This window comes from Arachis hypogaea, chromosome 13, assembly GCF_003086295.3.
Source record: "Arachis hypogaea cultivar Tifrunner chromosome 13, arahy.Tifrunner.gnm2.J5K5, whole genome shotgun sequence".
Classification (NCBI taxonomy): domain Eukaryota; kingdom Viridiplantae; phylum Streptophyta; class Magnoliopsida; order Fabales; family Fabaceae; genus Arachis; species Arachis hypogaea.
Window position 1 is genome coordinate 56,210,940 of NC_092048.1, and position 10,496 is coordinate 56,221,435.

General features: G+C 37.1%; 1 non-coding gene across 1 annotated transcript; it reads left to right on the top strand.

Moving 5' to 3' along the window:
* Nucleotides 1-8,702: 8,702 nt before the first annotated feature.
* On the top strand, nucleotides 8,703-8,809 carry LOC112740032 (small nucleolar RNA R71). Its single transcript, XR_003170968.1, has one exon. It is a non-coding gene; the product is annotated as a small nucleolar RNA R71 (small nucleolar RNA).
* Nucleotides 8,810-10,496: the final 1,687 nt, after the last annotated feature.

The following is a 10,496-nucleotide window of genomic DNA, read 5'->3' on the forward strand; positions in this document are numbered from 1 at the left end:
TAAAGTTTAAATCAGAATTAATAGGAGATTGCGTGCTTGCTTCTTGGAGAGTTGGGGACCACTTGATTCCTTAATAATCCACGCCTAACTTGAGAAATCTCAAGTTAGGCGCAGAATTGGCCGAATTGATGGAGAAGAAGTATGAACTATTATATATCTTTGGAAAGCTCTAGAAGTTAGCTTTCCAACGCCACTAAAATCACATCAATTGGACCTTTGTAGCTTGAGTTATTCAGGTTTGAGTGCAGAGAGGTCAAGGTTGATAGCATCATTCGCCTTCTTCTCTTTTTCTGCGAAAACTCTATCAAATCCATCCGAATGCTACCTAAAATAAACAGAATTGTACAAGACTCAAAGTAAAATCCATAGTTTCTAATAGATAAGTAATTTTTGATTAAACTCAACAAATTAAATGCAAATTTACTAGGAAAAGGTAAGAAAGATGCTCACGCATCACAACACCAAACTTGAATTGTTGCTTGTCCTCAAGCAACCAAAATTAGTACATGATTAAGATGTGAATTTGCATGAGAGGTGAGAGTTCAGTTATGCTCATGTCTCTTCTTAAAGTGGGGTTTATCTATTATAATTCTGAACAGTTTTGCCATCTCACTCTCCTTTGAATCTGAGGAATGTCATTGTCATTCGGAATTAGAATCCGGATCATATTATGAATTCTTTGCTCTTTGTACTCCAGTTTAATCCTTGAACACAGCATACATCCATTGGTGCTTTGCACCTTGAGTCTAGCCGTGACTTTAAATGTTTTGTCTCAAGCTTCACTTGACACAAAAATACCACAAGCACTTGACTGGGGAACTCTCTTTAAGTTCTGATTTTTCTTTCAGTTACTCCTAGACATTGTTGCTCAAAGCCTTTGGCATACTCTGCTAAATATATTTGGCCTCGACTCTAGATATTCTGTCTCAAGGATTACTTGACACAAGAACACCACAAGCATATGACTAAGGAAACAACTCTTTGAGCTTTTAATCATGTCTGACCTCCTTAGTCATTGATGCTCAGAGCCTTGGACCTTGCTTTTATTTTTCTTTTGCTATTTCTTTTGCTTCAAGGATTAAGCTTTCACTAATTTCAGAGAAGTCATAATAGTTCTCTAAAGTCTTGTTCCTTATACATAAACATCCTTTGATTCAAATTCAAATATGCACTGTTCTTGTCATTCATTCAGAATCACAAATAATACCACCATATTTAAGTAAACAAGACTAATCTTAAATATAAACTCAATTTCTCATGCAATACATCACTTTTTTTCTTTTCTTTTCTTTTTAGATTCAATTTCAGTGAATGGTACATGAAACATTTTTTTTACTAAAAGCAAATGACAGAATGAAATTAAATCTAAGAACTGAAAGTACTAAAGATCATGCAGGCAATCAAAGCAACAGAAAACTGAAGACAACAAAATAAGAATAGAAGAGAAATAGAATGAAAGGAACTCAACCACCTCAATTATGCTGGTGGCCATCTCATTCCTCCATGAAGAACATTCATCTCCCTTTGGTGCTATTAAGAAGAGGCCAAAAGCAAAGCGACAACACCAAACTTAAAAGTTTGCTTGTCCTCAAGCAAAGAAAAGCTGAAAACAGGGTGTCAAAAATTCTTCTTAATTGCTCTTATTCCTGTTCTAAAAATTCTGCATGATCAAGCATATGTAAAACAAAGGAAAACAGTAAAAACTCAATAAAAATCAAAGAAATAAGATAATTAATGCAACGGAAAAATAGCTAAGGATACGAAATTATTGGGTTGCCTCCCGACAAGCGCTTCTTTAACGTCACTAGCTTGACAGTCAACTCCTCTAAGGAGGAGGATTATAGGGGCTCAGTTCTTCACCCCTCACCTTGAACTTCTTTCCTGTGTCTCCATAAAGTAGCTCAATATGCTCCAGAGAGAGGATTCTGTTTACTGTATAAGTCCACACTGGATTGCTAGTCAACACCACCTTCATTCCTGGGGAGAAACCTTCAGTGGGGATCTTTTTGTTTCTCCATCCCCTGGGTATTTTCTTTTTTTGGGAACCTCCTCCTTGGTGGATGATGGATTTCCGACACCAAACTTAGGTGTGATGTCAGGAGGAATTTTATTGATTGTCACCAAAGGAGATTTGAGCTGCAGATTCTGCTGTCCGTCATCAGGGGGTTCTTGAAGGTTTGGATCAATAAGCTCAGTCTACATGCACCTCTCTTCTTCTCCTGCTGAATGTATATATTTGAAGACATGAAAGAACAGTTGCTCATTATGCACTCTAAGAACGAATTCACCCACTTCTACATCAATTAGAGCTCTCCAAGTGGCTAGGAATGGCCTTCCTAGAATTATAGAGGTGTTCTTATCTTCTCCCGTGTCAAGAATCACAAAATCTGCTGGGAGGAAGAACTTACCCACTTTGACCAAGATATTCTCCACTAATCCTTATGCAGACTTTATAGATTTGTCTACCATCTGTAATGCTATCTTTGTGGGTTGTGCCTCTTGGATTTGCAACTTCTTCATTACAGACAAGGGCATTAAATTGATGCTTGCTCCTAGATCACATAACGCTTTCTCAAAGGTGGTGCTCCCAATGGTGCATGGAATTTGAAAGCTCCTTGGGTCTGGCATCTTCCTTGGCAAGTTATTCTGAATTATGGCACTGCATTCTTTAGTCAGGATCACCGTCTCATCTCCCTTTAAAGGCTTCTTCTTTGACAATAGCTCATTCATGAACTTAACATAGAGAGGCATTTGCTCTAAAACCTCAGCAAAAGGAATATTGATTTGCAACTTTCTGAAGACTTCCAAGAACTTTGAAAACTACTTGTCCTTGGTCTCCTTTTGAAGTCTCTGAGGATATGGCATTTTAGGCTTGTATTCAGGAGCCTTTGGCAATGTAGGATAAGTGTCAAGAGAGTCTGGGAATGGGTTGTCTGCACGCTTTGGAGGAGTGTGCTCTACTTCTTCCTTCTTCTCCTTTGGAGCTTCTTTTTCAACTGGCTCCTCATTAACTTGTGCTTCCGTACTTGCTACTTGTCCACTTATCAAGGTGATAGCCTTCCATTCCTCTCTTGGATTTGGAATTGTGTTACCAGGAAGGCTATTAGTGGTCCTCTGATCAATTTCATTAACTTTTGTGGCTAATTGACCCACTTGAATCTCCAAGTTCTTGATTGATCCTCTGGTTTCCTGTCTAAAACTTGCCAATATTGCTTCCAAATCATTGTTCTGCTGAGGTTGAGAAGTTACTTGCTGAGATGACTGAAACTGGTGGTTATTAAAATTATTCTGTTGAAAACCACCCTGAGAATTATTATTAAAATTTTGTGGCCTCTGAGGTTGCTCTCTCCACCCAAAATTTGGGTGATTTCTCCACCCTTGATTGTAGGTCTTAGAGTAGAGATCATTATTGGGATTTCCAGAAGCACTCCCCATGTAATTGACCTATTCAGAAGAAGATTGAGCCTAATCATAATTTTCATTTTGCATAAAATTACCTGTTATATCATAAGGGACCTCTTGAGGTGGATTTTGAGTGTTGATAGCTGAAACTTGTATTCCACTCAACTGTTGAGTAAGTAGATTTATTTGCTGAGACATAAGCTTGTTCTGAGCAAGAAGAGCATTAACAGCTTCCACTTCCAACACGCCTCTCTTCTGAGAGGTTTCAGAGTGCAAAGGATTCCTGTTGGAAGAATATAAGTATTAGTTGTTAGCAACTAACTCAATAAGCTCAATAGTCTCCTCTGGTGTCTTCTTTATGTACAAAGAACCACCTGCAGAATTATCTAAGCGCATCTTGGACATTTCATACAAGCCCTCATAAAAGATATCCAGCTGAGTCCATCTAGAGAACATGTCTGGAGGGCATTACCTAGTCAGTGACTTGAATCTCTCTCAAGCTTCATAAAGGGTCTCACCATCTTTCTTTCTGAAAGTCTGAACCTCCACCCTTAGCTTAGTCAGCTTTTAAGGTGGGAAAAATTTAGTCAGAAATCCGGTGACAACCTTATCCCAAGTATCCAGACTCTCCTTGGGTTGAGAATCTAACCATAGCTTTGCGCTATCCCTCATAGCAAATGGGAAGAGCATGAGTTTGTACACCTTAGAATTCACTCCATTGGTCTTCACAGTGTCACAAATCTGCAGAAAATCAGAAATAAACTGATTTGGATCTTCCTGAGGGAGTCCATGATATTGACAATTCTGCTGCACAAGAGTAACTAGTTGTGGCTTCAGTTCAAAATTGTTTGCAGTTATAGGATGCACCACAATACTTTTGCCATAAAAATCTGCATTAGGAGCAGTGTAAGAGCCAAGCACTCTTCTAGGTTGTTCATTCCCAACTAGATTTGCCACATTGGCATTAGCAGCATTATTATGATCCATAGTAGACTCTGCAATCTTGTAAAGTTTTGCTTATTGTAAACGCCGCCTAAAAGTCCTTTTAGGTTCAGGATCAAAGTCTAAAAGAGGTTCCTTGTCTCTGTTCCTGTTCATAAATAGACAGAAGACAAGAAAAGATGAGATTCTCTACGTCAGAGTGCAGAGAATTCCCAGTGAGGTAATATGTGTAAAGAAATAAAATAAAATAACTAAATAAGTAAAGCAAAGGGTTCAAAAATTATAGATAAAAATTAAAGTGAAAATTTCAAATTTTATATAAAAAATGAACAAAAAAATTAAAATAAAAATAACTAGGTAACACCAAACTTAATTTCAGAAATTAAAAAAAAAATAAATACTGTAATATTCAAAAATTAGCTAGGGACAAATATAATTAAATCTGAAACAAAAACGCCTATTGAAGAAAAATAAAAAAACGAAATATTAAAAGAGAATAAATAAAGAAAGAGAACGAAAGTTCCCTTCTCTTTTTTTTTATTTTTTTATATATATTAAAAATAAACAATAAAATAAAAGAAAAAGAAAGAAACAGGGGATGGGGAAAGCTAACGAAAAGAAAGAAACGTAAAGGGAAAAGAAAAGATGTAAAGAAAGAAAAAAGAAATGAAAAATAAAATAATAACAAACAAAGACAAAAGGGGGGGAGGGGAGGGGTTATGAACGAAAAGGAAATAAATAGAGAAAAAAAGAAGATTAAAAATTAATAATACTAAAAAAAATAATTTAAGGAAAAATTATCTAAACTAAGCAATCAAACAACGAGAAGTTGTCAATCACAATCAATCCCCAGCAACGGCGCCAAAAACTTGGTGCGCAATTTATACCCACAAACTAATCGGCAAGTGTACCGGGTCGTACCAAGTAGTACCTCAGGTGAATGAGGGTCGATCCCACGAGGATTGATGGATCAAGCAACAGTGATGGAGTGATTCGCTTAGTCAGACAAACAGAAAATGGTGTTTTGAAAGTTCAATTGCATTAAAGAGTAAGTCAGAGAATCAGAAAAGCAAGTAGTAAACAAGTAGTGAATAATATATGGAGAAACAGTTAAGGCTTCAGAGATATCTATTTTCCGGATTGAATTTTCTTACTAACTATTTTAATCATGCAAGATTTAATTCATGGCAAACTATATGTGACTAAACCCTAATTCCTTAGACCTTTTTAGTCTCCTCTAAAATTCATCAACTACCAATTCCTTGGTCACTTAATTCTAATTAGAGGGTGAAGTTCAATTCTAGTTTATATGCCACAGAAATCCTAATTACCCAAGTATAAGAGGACTATATGTCACGTATCCCGTTAAGTCCAGATAATTAGAAATTTAGGAGAATATATTTTCAAGCTGTTGTTCAAGTAAAGAGCTTTTCCAAGTTATACAAGAACTCAATTAGAAAAAGGGTCATACTTCCGTTCCACCCAAATTCATAAGATAAAGAACGAAAACAATTCTTGAAATATAAATCAGTACATGAATTAAAATAGAAAAATAATAGTATCAATCCACACAATAGACAGAGCTCCTAACCTTAACAATGGAGGTTTAGTTGCTCATGGTTCAGAGAGAAAAACTAGTATTCAGGTAAACTGTAAATTACGGAATGAACTAGAAGAGAGGAGAAGAGAGATTCTTTTCCCTTTTATATCTAATCCTAATTAATGTAAAATATATTTCCTAAAACTAAATAATATCTTTTCCTATTTTTAAATAAAATAAAGTTTAAATCAGAATTAATAGGAGATTGCGTGCTTGCTTCTTGGAGAGTTGGGGACCACTTGATTCCTTAATAATCCACGCCTAACTTAAGAAATCTCAAGTTAGGCGCAGCCTTGGCCGAATTGATGGAGAAGAAGTATGGACTATTATATATCGTTGGAAAGATCTGGAAGTTAGCTTTCCAACGCCACTAAAATCACATCAATTGGACCTCTGTAGCTTGAGTTATTCAAGTTTGAGTGCAGAGAGGTCAAGATTGACAGCATCATTTGCCTTCTTCTCTTTTTCTGCGGAAACTCCATCAAATCTATCCGAATGCTACCTAAAATAAACAGAATTGCACAAGACTCAAAGTAGAATCGATAGTGGCTAAAAGATAATTAATTCTTGATTAAACTCAACAAATTAAATGCAAATTCACTAGGAAAAGGTAGGAAAGATGCTCACGCATAAAAAACATCATAAAAACTAAACCTAATTGCCCCCTTCATTCAGCTTTCATTTGGCCTCATATAGCTTCAGAAATGAGTTGGATTGGGTTCTGGAGGCCCAGAATTCGCCCCCAGCGATTTGCAATTAATAGGCTGACGTAATTCAGGTCACGCGTACGCGTGGGTCACGCGTACGCGTCGTTTGCACAAAATCCATCCACGCGTACATGTGGGTCACGCATACGCGTCTCTCGCAAATCCTTCTTGTGCGTACGCACGTGTGCTGAAACTCCCAAACTTCATTTCTTCATGGTTTCTTCCCTTTTGCATGCTCTTTCTTTCATTTCTACAACCCATACTTGCCTTGGAAACCTGAAATCACTTAAGAAATACATCAAGGCACCAAATGGGATTAAAGTGAATTAAAATGGACTAAATTAAGCACAAAAGAGCATGTTTTCACAATTAAATTCAATTTAGGGAGAAAACACTAAAGCATGCTATTTAGATGAATAAATATGGGCTTATGTGATGAAATCCACTCTAATCAAACCAAAATATATCGGAAAATATGGACTCATAAGCTATCCTTGTTGGTCGTGCCTCTTTAATTTGTAGCTTCTTCATCACAGACAGGTGCATTAAATTAATGCTTGCACTAAGATCACATAGGGCTTTGTCAAAGGTGATACCTAAAATAGTGCATAGAATCTGAAAGCTCCCTGGATCTGGCATCTTCCTTGGTAACTTGCTTTGAATGATTGCATTGCATTCTTTGGTCAGGACCACTGTCTCATCTCCCTTAAATATTTTCTTCTTAGAGAGCAGAAATAGCACCCATTAAAGCTGAAATAGAACTCCCTAAGAGAATGGTTTTCAAATCATTGATCCTTTCCTTGTTAATGCATAAACCCTTTAAAAATTTAGCATATTTAGGAACTTGACAAATTGCATAAAAAAGGGGAATCGTTACCTCAACATTCTTGAAGATGTCCGCCATTTTTGGATCCAACTCCAATTGCTTCTTTGCCTTCTTTGCCAAGGTTAGAAATGGAATTGAGATAGGATCTTCCAAAACATCTTCTTTTCTGGAACCTCTAGCTCTTGCTTGATCTTTCTTTTCCTCAACAACCTCTTGTGCTTCTTCTTCATCTTCTACATCCTCCACCTCCACATTGTCTTCATCTTAAGTAGCCTCCCTCACATTTGAATTCGTGGGACTCCTCTCTTCTAATATAGTGCCGAACCTCAAGGTGATAGCATTGAGGCTACCCTTCGGGTTGGGTAATGGTTAAGACGGAATTGCACTTGAGCTTGAAGGTTGAGAGGGGCTTTGGTTATGGTTGGAGGGTAGAGGTAACCGGGATAAAAGCTCTTGAATGATGGTTCGAAATTCCCTTTGCTGTTAAAGAAGGGTTCGAAGAGTGTCATCCACGGGAGGTTGGCATGAAGAAGAAGAAGGGTAAGTAATTTGTGGAACTTGAGGTTGTGTGAGTTAAGGTACTTAGGCTTGTCTTTGGTGAGGGAGTTGGTATCTCTGGCCTTAATTTTGTTGTTGGGAATTGTTGTTTCACCTTTGATTTGAACCATCTCTCTATCCTTGATTGTAATTATCTCTCCACCCTTAGTTTGAATTATCTTGCCAACCTTGATTTGAGTTATCTTGCCAACCTTGATTACGCTACCCTTGGTTGTAATTATTCCCTTGTTGATAAGGGCCTTGGTTTGAACGGTTGAAGAATGGGTTGGTTGCCGCCAACGTGTTATCCTCTTGGAGTTGTGGGCATTCATTCGTGTAATGAGAATTTTAAGCACACACACTACACACTCTTGGTGGGGATTCTGGTTGGTATTGTTGTTGTAGTGGAGGTTGTTGTTGATTTTGGTGAATTTTTCTTAGAATGGTTGTCATTTTTCTGATGGTTTTGGTGAGGGCAGATTCACTAGGAGACACTTCCGCAATAGCCTTTGGATGGTTGTTCCTTTGCCTCGCATGTTGAGTGGACTCGGCTAGGTCAGAAATGAGTTGCCAAGCTTCTTCTGCCATCCTGAACTTCACAAGAAAACCAATGCTAGAGGCATCTAAGAGAATCTTGTCTTGAGGCTTGAGACCTTGACAAAAGTAGCTAATCAACACCAAGTCATCTATCCTATGATGAGGACAAGAATCAAGGAGCTTCTTGAAGTGCTCCCAATATTCATGGAGTGTTTCCATTTCACCTTGTATGATGCATGATATCTCATTCCTAAATCTATAAGTAACCTTCGACGGAAAGAATTTATCTAAGAACTCTCTCCGGAGTAAATCCCAATTTGTGACAACTTCATCGGGTTGAGTATAGAACCATTATTTTCTTTTTCCCTCAAGAAAAAAAGGGAAAGCAAATGCCCAAATAGCAATCTCATCCGAACCATGTCTCCTAGTGGTTGAGTATTGATAAATCATTATTTTATAGTTTATCTTATGCTCAATTGAGTAGTTTTTATCAACTCTTTACCCACTTATTCATACTATTTGCATGGTTTTACATTTGCCTTCCTAATTATGTGCTTTGTTTGAAAACATGCTTCTTTGGCCTTAAGTTCCCTATGTTTAAATCCTCTCTTATTACCATTAGATGCCTTGATATGTGTGTTAAGTGATTTCAGAGATTATAGGGCAGGAATGGCTCAGAGGATGGAAAGGAAGCATGCAAAAGTGGAAGGAATACAAGAAGTTGGAGAAATTGCTAAGCTGTCCAGCCTGACCTCTTCGCACTCAAACGGCTATAACTTTAGCTACAGAGGTCCAAATGACACGGTTTCAGTTGTGTTGGAAAGCTAACGTCTGAAGCTTTGATTTGATATATAATATGCCATAGTTTTCCTGATGCTAGGTGACGCGACCGCGTGCTCCATGCGGATGCGTCGCAGTGACGAAAAACCAGCGTGGCAGATTTCTTCTCCGGCGATTTCTGGGCTGTTTTTGACCCAGTTTTCAGCCCAGAACACACAGATTAGAGGCTATAAAGTAGGGGAATGCATCCATTCATTAACAAGTTTTCACATTCACAATTTTAGGAGTAGATGTAGTTTTTAGAGAGAGAGGTTCTCTCCTCTCTCTTAGGATTAGGATTTAGGATTTCTCTTAGTTTTAGAAGTGACTCTCAATCCCAGGTTCAATGTTCTTTTTATTTCTTTTCTCAATTTAATTTATGAACTCTTTATGTTTAGATTGATCTTCTATTATTAATGCAATTCGAGGTATTTTCAGATTTAATTTTGCTTTGCTTTATTTATAAATGCTTTTAATTCAATTTAGATATTTTCTCCTTTTGGCTTTGGTTAAATAATTGGTGACTCTTGAGTTATCAAACTCATTGTTGATTGAAAATTGGAATTCTTCAAGAATTAATTTAAGTTCCAATAACTCTAGCTTTTCCCAAGGAAAGACTAGGATCTGAGGAATAAAAATTAATTCATCCACTTAACTTACCTTCATAGTTAGAGGTTAACAAAGTGGGAGAAAAATCCAATTCTCATTAAAATTGATAAGGATAACCAGGATAGGACTTCCAGTTTTAATACCTTGCCAAGAGTTTATTTTATTATTACTATTATTCTTATTGTTCAACATTACTTGCTCCTTCTTTCCAAAACCCCCAATTTACAAGACTCATAACCAATAATAAGAACATACCTCCCTGCAATTCCTTGAGAAGACGACCCGATGTTTAAATACTCGGTTATCAATTTTAAAGGGGTTTGTTACTTGTGACAACCAAAATGTTTGTAAGAAAGGTTGATTGTTTGGTTTAGTAACTATACTTGCAACGAGAGTTTACTATAACCTCTAAACCATCAATCTTCAGTTCTTTCAAAATGGCGCCGTTGCCGGAGAATTGCAAACGTGTGCCTTATTATTGGTTATTGTAAATATTTGCTTTTTTCTTGTTTATTAG